Source organism: Triticum dicoccoides, chromosome 6A, assembly GCF_002162155.2.
Source record: "Triticum dicoccoides isolate Atlit2015 ecotype Zavitan chromosome 6A, WEW_v2.0, whole genome shotgun sequence".
In the NCBI taxonomy this organism is placed as follows: Eukaryota; Viridiplantae; Streptophyta; class Magnoliopsida; order Poales; family Poaceae; genus Triticum; species Triticum dicoccoides.
Window position 1 is genome coordinate 15,634,656 of NC_041390.1, and position 14,500 is coordinate 15,649,155.

A 14,500-nucleotide genomic window follows, 5' to 3' on the forward strand; every position below is an offset into this window, starting at 1 on the left:
CATACGCAGTCAACCCCTAAAATTGTAACCCCACCATTGTACAGCGCGCCGCCTCCATTTTTCCACATCAAGCAATTCCAGCGGTGGCCGGCTGCGCCCCTGCACCATGGGTCCTCTGAATCAAATTTTCTTTTTTTCCTTTTCTCTATTTACGCACATGCCCATAAAAGTGATTCCATGAATCTAGACTGGTTCTCTAGAATCTTTGTGTAATATAATTATTATATTTTCCCTATGTCATTTTTTCATTCTATCATATCATCACACCATTAAATATGTCATACATTTCTAAAAACAATAAATATTTTAATTTAAGTCCTTTGCTTTTCTGTTCCAAATCTTCTCCAAATCCCATGCTTTTTCGACTTCAAGTTTGGTCTCCAAAGGTTGCCACTAATTCTTGTTGCATTTATCCGAGCTCCACCAAAATTTCCATAAATTTTGGACAATTCTAAAACCAATACTTATTTCAAACATATTTGAATTAAATTCAAATGAGTTAGAATCTAATTTCCAAATCATGCCGGCAACCAATTTTCTTGGGTCACACGTATTTCAGGGATCCCAAGGAAATTTATTGTTTGAGAAGATTCACCACCTAACCCTTTGTATCTTATATCATTTTTTGTGTTATAATTACTAATAAGGAAAAAATAGAAGAGGAACAGCAGCGCAGCATAGCAGCTCGGTTTGCTCGGTAATTAGCCCAGCGGCCCACCTAAACCTTCGTTTAGAAAAAACAAAACAACACAAAATAGCCTGATCCCCTCGTCCTCTTCCTCGATCCCCTTCCTCTCCTCCTCCCGATCCCGTTCTCCCTCGTGCCCCTCGAGCGCCACCTCCAGGAGAGGAGCGCAGCGCCCATGAGCCTCCACTCCCGCCAGTGCTGCCATCTTCCCCCACTCAAGTCATTGAGCCAGAACGCGCCACCGTCCTTTCTCTTTCGCGCGCCGCGGCCCTGCCTCTCCTCGCGCCGTCCTGCAGCTCAGCCGGACCGTGCTGCACGCGGTCATGGACGACCGCCTCCGGTCATTCTCTTCTCTGGCCTGCCTCCTCTTAGCTCTTCGCCGCGCGCGTGGCTTTATTCCAGCCGCCTGTAACCTGCCATGGCCGGTCACTGAGTGTTGTCTCCCCGATTCGCCCGCGCGCCTCGGGCGACCTCGTCGGCTAGCAGCCGCCGGCCATCGACCTCCCGGTCGCCTCCTTCCTGCCATCTCTGGCCCCTGCCTCGCTCCACCTCCTCCCGTGTTGGCCACCTCTGCCTCTGGCCATGGCGCTGCTCGCCTGCGCCTCCACCACCACCCCTGCTGCCGTCAAATACCTTGGTCGGTGACGCCAACCGCAACACCTCCGGACGCCGGTCACCAGAACAATCAAACCAGCCTTCCGTGCCATCTCTCCTTCTCCTCCATCCATCTGCCTTCTCTTTTCCCGCCTCACCGCCCGCCCCTGCCATCTCTCCTTTTCGTCCATCCCCTGCCTTCTCTCTCCCCGTCTCACCTTTCTCTCGATCTCTCGAGGACACCACCACCCGCCGACCCGCCCGGGGATCGACCGCCTCCGGCCACGTCTTGATCGGATCCGGTGACCCCGAATGTCGCTGCCACCGATCCGCGTGCCTCCGGCCTCCTGACCTCACCTGCAGCCGCCGCGGGGAGCCCCCTGCCGTGCGCCATCACCCGTTTGTTTCTTTTTTTGAGTAAAATCGCCCGCTTGTTTTCCTGCGACAGGAGACGACAACCTCTAGCACAAGCCCAGGTTGAGGCCCAGACACAGAAGACGCGCTGCTCAATTGAATTGCCCACTTCCTGCGCAACATAAAAATTTTAGTACCACCTTGGATAGCTAAAAAAATTAGAAATAATTATATGGGTGAACGGATGAAAAAAATCGGAGAAACGCACCTTGCTTTATTAGTAGGTATAGATTCATGCCATTTTACAACAATTTTATATGGTTTTGATATGATTTGAATGGAACTAACCCGGACAGCCGCTGTTTTCAGCAGAAATACCTTGGTGGTGTTTTTTGTACAGAAATAAAAGTTCTCGGAATGGGCTGAAAATTTACGGTGCTTTTTATGGACCCGAAGCTTCGAGAAGGGACATAAGAGCCACAAGGGTATGACAAGCTTGGGGGACGCGCCCCCTTAGGGCTGGGCCCTGAACCTGTCGCTTCCTCGTGCACCCCCCCCCCTAATGTGAAACCGATGCCAAAAATTCCTATAAATATCAAAAACCCCAGAAAGAAACCTAAAACTTCCACTCCGCCGCCGCAAGCCTCCGTACTGAAGCGATCTCATCTGGAGCCCTATTCCGGCACCCTGCCGGAGGGGGAAATCATCACCGGAGGAAATCTTCGTCATCCCGACGGTCTCCATGACGAGGAGGGAGTAGTTCACCCTCGGGGCTGAGGGTACATACCAATAACTATGTGTTTGATCTCTCTCTCTCTCTCTCTCTCTCTCTCTCTCTCTCTCTCTCTCTCTCTCTTTCTCTCTCTTTCTCTCTCGTTTTCTTGATTTGGCACGATCTTGCCATGAACTTTGTTAATATAGTTGGATCATATGGTGTTTTCCCTCTCCAGCTTGTTGTGATGAATTGAGTCTTGCTCTTTGAGGTTTCGTCATGTTGGATTGAATATTGGATTTGAGAACACTTGATGTATGTCTTACATATGGATACCCGTGGTGACAATGGGGTATTATATCGAGCCACTTGATATATGTTTTGGTAATCAACTTGCAGATTCCTGTGGTGACATTAGGTGATCTAGGCATAGGGGTTGATATGCATTTTCATCCTACATTCCGATAGAAACTTTGGAGTGATTATTTACCGCATGTTGAGGGATTGTTATCTGATTCAATTATGTTAGCACTGTTGAGAGATTGCACTAGTGAAAAATATGGACCCTAGGCCTTGTTTCAAGCATTGCAATACCGTTTGTGCTCACTTTTATCACTTTCTATCTTGCTATTTTTGTTTATTCATATTATAAAAATATTTTTCTACTTTCCATACTACACTTATATCACCATCTCTTCACCGAACCAGTGCACCTATACAATTTAACATTGTATTTGGGTGTGTTGGGGACACAAGAGATTTCTTGCATTTGATTGCAGGGTTGTTTGAGAGAGGCCATCTTCATCCTACGCCTCCCACGGATTGATAAACCTTAGCTCATCCACTTGAGAGAAATATGCTACTGTCCTACAAAACTCTATGCTTGGAGGCCCAACAGAGTCTACAAGAAGAAAGGTTGTGTAGTCGACATCAATGGTTTATTTTGTCTTCATTTCTAGCAGTAGACAATGGCGAGCTATCCTACCCTGAGATGGAGCACTCTAGTTCATAACTTGTTATCACAGATGTGAATTTATATATCCACCCAGTACCAATACATGGCTGGCTGCTTCTACTAGGTGTCAGGTTGGTGGGAGAAAATGTTGGTGCTTGACACGAGGATGATGGAGTTTCACACTGCTAACACCCCATCTAAAGTTGGACCATTTCCAAAGTGGATACAACCATTGTGGAGCCAGGTCAAGACAAACTTAGGGTGTTTGTGTATGGATAAGGTGTAACAAACCTTGAATTTTCTACCGTTAGCTGAAATAATGGTGAGAGTTATGGTCAATGGCACTTGGAGAAGTCCTTGAATTTTCTGCAACATTTCTGCTGCATCACAGTTCGTTAACAATATAGAATTTGGAGACATATCTGCAACCAAATGTTATGCGGGTATCAGCTTGCCTATTTTTCATTGAGAAAAAGGGACGTTTGAAGATCATAACATAAGATGTATGCCTGTTTCAAATGATGTGAAACTAATGATCTCATTATACAAAACTTCTCAAGTAAAGAGTCTACTGAACTTCCATAAACTACCAAACTTTAACTACTATTAAGGTTACTACGACAAAAAAATAAGCTTCTAGAAAATAGAGGATAATTCAATGGAAGGAACTGACCAAGCTAAAGCTTTAGTTCTGCATCATACATTGCAGGCATTGCATTTGATGCAGAGCCCTTCCCACCCTTCCTAGCACTAAATGCCTTCCCTCCTTTGCTACCTTCTCCTATGAGAACATAATACATGAAAGAAAGATATGCAAGACACAGAAAGGCAACCGATTGTATAACTAGATTTTTTAGTTTTATCATCAATGTATAGCAAAAGTACAAAATGATGCATACATACCATTAGAAAAGGATGAAGCCTTTCCACCGGTTTTTACTCTATCAGATGAAGCTTTCCCATTTGACTTGGAGTGTGTGTGTGTGGGGGGGGGGAGGGCTCTTCTTTGAAAAAAAATCTAAATACAGGCAGTGATATATGAAGTTCTATATTTTCAACTATATATCAGTAGATTATTCACATTGACTTATTCAGTTTCATTCAACAATTCAGTAAAATTTAGTGCTTATTTATGTACTCTGATCAGATATCTTGCCCTATCAAATACTGCAACAATTACAATGTAAGCAACTCAATGATTACCATTTGTTATGCAGAACCATAAATTGGTGAAACAAAACAACAGTGTCTTGCCTTCAACTACAAATGATGCGAAGTGTCCTTTCACACTCAATGTAATGGTAAATAACATCTATGAACAAATACTCAATGAATCATTTGTAAATAAAACCAAAGGGGAACCACAAACATGGTATATAATTCTCTTCCAACATTTTTTCTGTAGTATTTGATCAATTCTATGAAGGCTGCCAAGATAAGTATTTGGTGAGCATAAAAGGTTGTGGGACTCTTCTAGTCAAATAGTTCTTTACTGGAAGAAAAATGTACCATTTCATGTTTTCAAACATAAAAATTTACCCCCTTCTTGCGAAAGATGCCCTAAGCCCTAGGGTAGCAGGGTACAACCGTACAAATGAAATTTTTTGACAGTGATAAGTTAAACACAATGGATGTTGATCATGTCAGATAGATAGCTCACAACATGCTAGCAGACACAAGTGATATTCTTATAACAAAAGCAAATACCAAAGGATTTTCTCATGGGGCAAGGCAGTGGTAAGTGCAGTGAAACTAGATTTAAATGAACTGTTGCCTGGAAAATGTTTAATAATGAGATTGGGCAATATTATTACCATCAGAATCAGAATTAGAAATGTGAACAACATCATTAGAATTGTTCTGCCTTCCATTCATTGCTCTTATAAGATTAACCAGTTAAAAAATCTATCAAACTCTAAAGTTGTCTTCGAAAGCTCAACTGACACAATATTCATTTTGATGAAGCTGTAAAATCAGCAATCATCGTATAGCAGGATCTCACAACTGAACAACAAATACCTTTATTATGTTCGTGTTTGGCATCTGAGGCAGTGCGAGGGTTGTCGCACTGGTTTGGCACGGTAGAGGATATTACTGGGCGAGGCATGGGATGTCGAATATCCTACGCTTTCTGAAGATAGTGGCCGTGCGAGGCGGCGCAGAAGTTGGCGCTTAGGTTCAGGTTTGTGTTTAGGTTCAATGTGTGGATGGAGTTGCCTAAGCTGGCCATGGGAGATTGGCGATCGTACAAGCGGTTCAAGGCGGCTCTGAGGTTAACACTCAGGTCCAGGTTTCGCATGTAGGAGTTGAATGAGCAGGGTATGAGGTATCAGAGATCCTATGGGTAGTGAAGGTAGCGGCCGCCCAAGATGGCTGGGCAGGTTACATGATAACATTTTGCAAAAACCCGATATGTTGGAAGCTTATAAAGGGTTGGTATTTATGAGTCGTTTGGTCCCATGAGGGAGTCCTCATGTTTTTGGTTTGTGTTGTTCACACATTTTTGAATTTTTTGAAAAGTTTAACAATATGTAAAAAAACATGATTTAAAAAATTGGGAATGGAAAAAGTTCACAAACTTGAAAAAATATCACAAAATTCAAAAATAAGTTCATCTATTTTGGAAGTTCATGAAATGGAAAAGTTCATGAATTTGTGAAAAGTTTTCAAAGTTTAAATAGTTTTTGAATTTGAATTGTTTTCATGCATTTGATAAAACAAAATAAAGAAAATAAAAAAGGAAAACAACAAGAAAAAAGTGAAAATGAAAAAAAAGAAAAAAAGAGAGGAAAACCCGAGAAAACCAAACAAAATCATGCTAGAAGACCGATAGGAATACCTCCCAGAAAAACCTGTCAATCCTTCGTGGGAAGGTTCACAAATACTGGTTTTTTTTAGACAAGTTCACAAATACTGGTGAAAAGGATCTCTCGCCAGGTGCGTCACCGTAGTGGGCCGATTCAATTTGCTTCTTTGTTCGTTTTCACAAAACTTCTTGTCCGTTCGTCTATTTTTTCTGACGGTTGCTTTTTTTTTCCTATTTTAAAATATTTGAATACAAATATATTAGAAACTAATTTACTTGTGTTTCAAGCAAATGTTTAGTGTGCATTTAGGAAAATATTCGTGCTCTGTAAAAAAATGTGTTCACACAATTTTAAAAATGTCTATATAACATTCAAAATTGGTATACAATGCAAACATATATTCATAATTTCACAAAAAATTATACAATGCAAAAAAAATTCACATAATTTTAAAAACATTTGGTACCATTAAAACAAATGCTCTAGACATTTTTTAAAAATTCTAAAAAACAAGTGTTTTGCGCATTTATAAAAACTACCTATGGCATTTATGAAAACTGTTTAACATGTGTGCGCTCTTCTTTGCAGAAAGGTACTTCATTTCTTGTTAATTTTCTTACGATCTGCTTCGCATGAGAGCAGCGGCTCAGGCCAAAAAAGTACGCAGCCCTTGCGGCGTGACAGGCCTCCGGCTATCTCCCTGCTGATGGCGGCGGCGGTCTAAATCTTGTGCCTAGGTGGGCGACCACATCTACTGGAGGTCGCGTTACATCTACGTCCCCACGGTTCCTGGTCGTCTACTCTCCAGCAATCGAGTTGCCACGACGGATCTTCCCAATAACTGCGCTCTAACATTGCCTGAACAAGTTCTCCAGGGTACTGTTCTCTGATGTCTTACCTTGCTTCGCCATTCTCCACACGTGGCTCCACCACCCCGCGACTAGTTCTACCATCCGCCGACACAGGGGAAGCTTCGGGTATATTCGTTTGTGACTTGGGAGCCACCTCCCAATTTCTAAGTTTCTCTAGCATATTATCTACAAATTATTTTGCTGCAACTAGACATATAATTGATCCGTGGAAAACTGATTTTTACATGAGCTATGCCTCCTCCACTAAAGTACTTTTGGTTTCAGATTCTATTAGGAGCATATGGGGTATAGCAGTTGGGCGTTCCATATGGTGAATGTGTACTATGCTTGCAATAAAGTCATCTCTATGTTGTTGGGTGTTACATATTGCTTACTTCTATTGTGTGTCGGGTTGGTGAAAGAAAATGTCGGTGCTTGACAGGAAGAGGACGGAGTTTTACATTGCTAACCTTCCATCTAAAGTGGGAACCTTCTACAAAGTGGATACAAGTGTTGTGCAGGCAGGGGAAGTCAAACTCAGGGTGTTTGTGTATGGAAAAGGTGCAATTGACCTTGAATTTCATATCATTAATTATTGAAGTAATGGTGAGAGATATGTTCAATGACACTTGGTGAAGTCCATCTGATTGGGATTTCAGTATGTTTTTGTGGGTTCAACATAGGGGCACTTGTTCCTATATCATGGTGGAAGCACATCATTTGATGTTGGTTGTTTCTCATTGGATGTCAATACATTCCAGTTGGATAGGGTGTGCACTTCAAAGACGGGTATCTATAGGCCGCGCACATACATAGCAATGTTCCACCATCGTTGTTGTCCTCACCAACAGTGGCAAGTGCGAAACTCTATGTTTTGTCCTAGTTATCTCCTTCCTCTCATACTTATCTCACAAACTTGCCTTATTCGTTCATTATTGTGATCAATAATTTTGACCTACATGGCTTGGTAATTCTTACCTTTCTCGTTCTTATGGCAAAAAATCAAGCACCATAACATCATTGTGATTGGGGTGAATGATAACATTTCACCAAAACTCAATGTGTTGCAAGCGTATAAAGGGTTGGTAGTTATGAGACATTCCTCTCACCAAAATTTCAAACGTTCACAAAATTTGAATAAGTTCTTATATTTGACAAAAGTTCACAAAATTTGGAAAAGGTTCATGGATTTTAAAAAAGTTCGTAATGGAAAAAGTTTACGAATTTAAAAAAACTTCACAAAATTTAAAAAGTCCATGAATTTGTGTAAATTTTTCTAAGTTGGAAAACATTTTGAAATTTAATTTTTTCTATGTTTTTGATAAAAAGGAACAGGGAAAAGAAAGAAAAGGCAAAGAACAGGAAAAAAATAAAATAAAAATAAAATCCTGAGAAAACCAAGCAAAATCATGCATAAAAAAGTGTAAGGAAACCCGTCCAGAAAAACCGGCAGAACCTTCATGGGAAGGTTCCCAAATACCGGTGAAAATAGCCCTACACAGGTGAGCCATTTTGCTATATAGTGCCATGGGGGGTGTGCCACATGTAACAAAATGCCTATAAGTGGCCCTTAAGGGGCCGAATAGAATTTGTTGTTTATCAGCCTAATATTCCCCGAAGATGGTATTTGTGAGACAGAAGGATGGTTCGCCTGATGCGTCACTGATGTGGGTGGGCCCAATTTGCTTCTTCCTTTGTTTTCTCACATTTGCTTCTTATTCGTTCTTCTATTATTTCTGTCGGTTGTTCTTTGTTTTCATATTTGAAAATTTTCTGAGTAGAAATATTTTTGGAAATAATTTACTTACATTTTAAGAAAATGGTTAGCGCGCATTAAAAGAATATTGATGTGGTGTAAAAAGTGTGTTCACACAATTCATAAGTGTCCTTAACATTCATAAACATGTTCATGACATTTAGAAAATGATCTACTGTGCAAAAATATGTATAGAACATTTTTTAAATATATATAATGTAAAAAAATTCACGTAATTTAAATAAGATTTCATACCATTAAACCAAATGTTCATCACATTTTAGAAAATTCAAAAAACTAATATTTTACGCTATTAAAAAATATCTATGGCATTTTATGTAAACTGTTTAACATGTATTCGAAAAATGTTCAACGTGTCCTCCAAAACTGTTTAAAGTGTGTCTGAAAAATCTTTCGCATGTATTTAAAAAAATATTCATCATGTATTTGAGAAATATTCAATATGTATGCAAAAATATTTCACGTGTATATGAAAAATATACAACATGTATTAAAAAAGTCAATATTATTCAAAAAAGGAAAGGGAAATATAAAAAGAACACAAAATAAAAAGCGATACTAGAAACAAACAAAAATGTGAGAAAAGTATGCGTTGAAGCTTCTAAAACCGGTCCAAACCTGTTGCGTTCGAAAATCAATACACAAAAGCTACATTGGGCCGTCCTGTTTACTGTAATGGTAGAGATGAGACGGTAGCTCGTCTCATACTAGTGGAGAAATAGCCCTTGCGCATGTACACCCACCAAGCTTGTTTAATAGGAGTACTTAACACAACTATGTTCTCATCTTGAAAAAAACACAACTATGCTCTCTCTCAAAAACTAAACAATTAACACAACTGTGCAGTGACAACTGCATTATTAATTATTAGAAAGCTTACGTGAGTACTAGTATATGATGAGAGAGGACCTCTCAAAATTCCACAATGCTACATATAACTTTTCCTGACATAATTTCTTTTTTTTTTGAAAGAAGAAAGGCTAGAATTTCGGGGGTGTCCATCCTTATCCTTGTCTGGCAACTATGGTGGTCAGTGTAACCTGTCGAACGTGAGGTGGAACACATGGTACTAGCGGATCCCTCATGAGCGGTCCGTGTTGCGCACCACATCCACTGGCTTGGGCTGATTACCTATACCGGCGGGAGTAGAACATTTTTTTCAAGCACATGCAAGAGGATTGCACGATTTTTATATTAAGGAGAAGGAGAATTTTACAAAGAGTTACAACAACGCCGATAGACAACGGAGTCCACAGAATGAGAGCTACTAAGTCACTCCTCTTGATAGCCCATCTAGTTTTGCTCTAGTCCACGTTTGAAATTCCTCTTTGATGCGCCAAGTCACCAGATGAGGAATGGTAGCTACTTTGCCAAACACACGTTATTGTGCTCAAGCCAGATGAAGCGAAGCACAAGGCTTACCATGGTGTTGATCCTCCTGCGGCTTCCACTGGGAGTTGCATTGCTTAGGCGCAGGCTACCAATTCTTGATCTCGACGTCTGGTGTCGGCGTCCGCCTATGCAATCGACATGGCAATAGGTTGTTGTACCATATTTCCCATGCAACAGAGCAACCAAGCAGCATATGATTCAGATTTTTGTCCTCCTGAGCACATAGAACACAGCTGTCTGGATGCTCCAGCTGCGGCCTAGCTAGGCGATCCGCAGTCCACAATCAATCATGTAGCACAAGCCAAACAAAGATTTTTTTATGTCCAACGGTGCCCAAGATGTCCACAGTTCAGCCGGAGAAGGTAGGAATTCCCGGCCTAAGAAGAAGAGCTTATATGGGAATAGCTTCAATTTAACAATATCATTATCCACGTCTTTCTTCTTTTTCTTATCACATAACTCAACGAAATTATTTAGATGGGATGCGGCATCTTCGCTAGGAAGGCCGAAAAATTGATCTTTCATAACAAGATTCAGCAAAGCGGCATTAACTTCATAAGATTCTGCACTTGAAAATCGGAGTACAAAGAAAATCATTATTATTAGTATTAGAAAAATCACGCAATTTGGTATTATCTTGAGCCATCGTGACAAAGCAAGCAATCTAACACACGAGAAAACAAGAAGCAAACGCAAATACGAAAGAAAGAAGGGTGAATAAAAAGGCAAATCTTTTAGAAAATCATTTTAGAAGTGGGGGAGAGGAAAGCGAGAGGTGAATGGCGAATAATGTAATGCAAGAAATGAGAGTTTATGATGGGTACTTAGTAGTCTTGACGTAGATCTCCCTGGCAACAACGCCAGAAATTCTTCCTGCTACCTCTTGAGATTGCGTTGGTTTTTTCCTTGAAGAGGGAAGGGTGATGCAGCACAGTAGAGATAAGTATTTCCCTCAGTTAAGAACCAAGGTATCAATCCAGTAGGAGAAACGCGCAAGTCCCCAATCGATGCACCTGCACAAACAATCAAACACTTGCACCCAACGCGATAAAGGGGTTGTCAATCCCTTCACAGTCACTTGCAAAGCTAAGACCTGATAGAGATAAATAAAACTAAACAAAAGATAAAATATTTTTGGGTTTTTTGGTTTATAGATCTGAAAATAAAGATTGCAAAATAGTAGACCGGAAACTAATATGATAGAAAATAGACCCGGGGGCCATAGGTTTCACTAGAGGCTTTTCTCATGAAGGCATATAATAGGTGGGTGAACAAATTGCTGTCAAGCAATTGATAGAAAAGCGCAAAGTTATGGAGTGCGGCGAATCTGCACCCGGGCTCAGCTGCACCCCCGCTCACGGAAAAAATCAAAACAAATACAAAAAAAATTCAAAAAATTCCAAATTTATTGTGTGTGATAGATAATTAGATGCGTGAGGTTCGCTGAAAAATTCAACTCGTTTGGACATTTGAGCAAGTCTGTGCAAAAAAGACAAAATCGGGGTCTGTAAAAAAGTTTACTGTTCATGAGTTGTTTTGACCCGATTTGTCTTTTTTGCCGAGACCTACTCAGATATCCAAATGAATTGAAATTTGGAGCGGGCCTCACGCATCAAATTATCTACCACACAAAAAAAATTTGGATGTTTTTGAATTTTTCTAGTATTTGTTTTGAATTTTTTTCTGACCGGGAGCAGCTGAGCCCGGGCTCCAGGATGAATTATCGAAAGTTATGACGATATCCATGGAAATGATTCTATAATATCACATCCCTGTCAAGCAGATCGACTCCTGCCTACATCTACTACTATTACTCCACATATCGACCGCTATCCAGCATGCATCTAGAGTATTAAGTTCATAAAGAATGGAGTAACACCTTAAGTAAGATGACATAATGTAGAGGAATAAACTCAAGCAATATGATGAAAACCCAATTTTTTATCCTCGACGGCAACAATTCAATACGTGTCTCGCTACCCCTACTTTGTCACTGGGTGAAATCACGCAAGATTGAACCCAAAGCTAAGCACCTTTCCCATTGCAAGAAAAAACAATCTAGTTGGCCAAACCAAATCGATAATTCGAAGAGAAATACAAAGATATCAAATCATGCATATAAGAATTCAGAGAAGATTCAAATAATATTCATAGATAAGCTGATCATAAATCCACAATTCATTAGATCTCGACAAACACACCGCAAAAGAAGATTACATTGGATAAATCTCCAAGAACATTGAGGAGAACATGGTATTGAGAATCAAAGAGAGAGAAGAAGCCATCTAGCTACTAGCTATGGACCCGTATGTCTGTGGTAAACTACTCACGCTTCATCGAAAAGGCAATAGAGTTGATGTAGATGCCCTCCGTTATCGAATCCCCCTCCGACAGGATGCCGGAAAAGGCCCCAAGATGGGATCTCACGGGAACAAAAGGTTGTGGCTGTGGAGAAGTGTTTTCATGGATGTTTTTGAGGGTTTTGGAATATATGTGAATATATAGGAGGAAGAGCTAGGTCATGGGGCCACCGAGGGGCCCACAAGGCAGGGGCGTGCCCTCCACCCTTGCCGCCGCCTCATGGCTCTTCTGACTTGCACTCCAAGTCCCCTAGGTGTCTTCTGGTCCAAGAAAAATCATCGTGAAGTTTTATTCCGTTTGGACTCCGTTTAGTATTACTTTTCTGTGAAGCTAAAAAACAAGGAAAGAACAGAAACTGGCACTGGCACTGGGCTCTAGGTTAATAGGTTAGTCCCAAAAATAATATAAAATAGCATATTAATGCATATAAAACATCCAAAACAGATAATATAATAGCATGGAACAATCAAAAATTCAGTTGGAGATGTATCAATTGCCGTGGTGACATTGGGTGATATAGCCAAAGGGGTTGATACTTTCATCCTACATTCTCCGATAGAAAATTTGGAGTGATTATTAGTTGCACATTGAGGGATTGTTATATGATTCAATTATGTTAGCACTACCGAGAGATTGCACTAGTGAAAGTATGAACCATAGGCCTTGTTTACAAGCATTGCAATATCGTTTGTGCTCACTTTTTTCACTTGCTATCTTGCTTTTTTATTTATTCAGATTATAAAAATATATTTCTACTATCCATACTACACTTGTATCACCATCTCTTCGCCGAACTAGCGCACCTATACAATTTACCATTGTATTGGGTGTGTTAGGGGCACAAGAGATTTCTTGCATTTGATTGCAGGGTTGTTCAAGAGAGACCATCTTCATCCTATACCTCCCATGGATTGATAAACCTGAGGTCATCCACTTGAAGGAAATTTGCTACCGTCCTACAAAACTCTACGCTTGGAGGCCCAATAGAGTCTACAAGAAGAAAGGTTGTGTAGTAGACATCAATGGTTTCTTTTGTATTCATTTCTAGCAGTAGAAAATGGCGAGCTATCCTAACCTAAGATGCAGCACTCTAGTGCGTAACTTGTTATCATAGATGTCAATTTATGTGTCCACCCAGCGCCAATACATGGCTGGCTGCTTCTACTAGGTGTCGGGTTGGTCGGAAAAAATGTTGGTGCTTGACACGAGGAGGATGAAGTTTCACATTGCTAACACCCCATCTAAAGTTGGAGCCATTTCCAAAGTGGATACGACCATTGCAGAGCTTGGTCAAGACAAACTCAGGGTGTTTGTGTATGGATAAGGTGCAATAAACCTCGAATTTCGTACCGTTAGCAGAAATAATGGTGAGAGTTATAGTCAATGGCACTTGGAGAAGTTCCTGAATTTTCTACAACATTTCTGTTGCTTCACAGTTCATTAACAATATAGATTTTGGAGAGATATCTGCAACCAATTTTTACGCGGGAATGAGCTTGCCTATTTTTTTTAGAAAAAAGACCTTTGAAAATCATAATATAAAACGAGTGCCCGTTTCAAATGATGTAAAACTAACAATCTCATTATACAAAACTTCTCAAGTAAAGAGTCTACCGAAATTCCATAAACTTCCAAACTCTAAGTACTATTAAGGTTACTATGACAAAAATAAGCTTCTAGAAAAATAGAGGATATTTCAATGAAAGGAACTGACCAAGCTGAAGCTTTAGTTCTGCATCAGATATTGCAGGCTTTGCATTTGATGCGGAGCCCTTCCCACCCTCCCTCCTTTGTTACCTTCTCCTATGAGAACAAAATACATGAAAGAAAGATATGCAAAACACAGAACGACAATCGGTTGTATAACTAGAACTTTTAGTTTTATCATCAATGTATAGCAAAAGTACAAAATGATGCATGCATACCATTAGAAAAGGATGAACCTTTCCATCGGCTTTTTACTCTATCAGATGCAGCTTTCCCATTTGACTTGGAGTGTGTGTATGTGG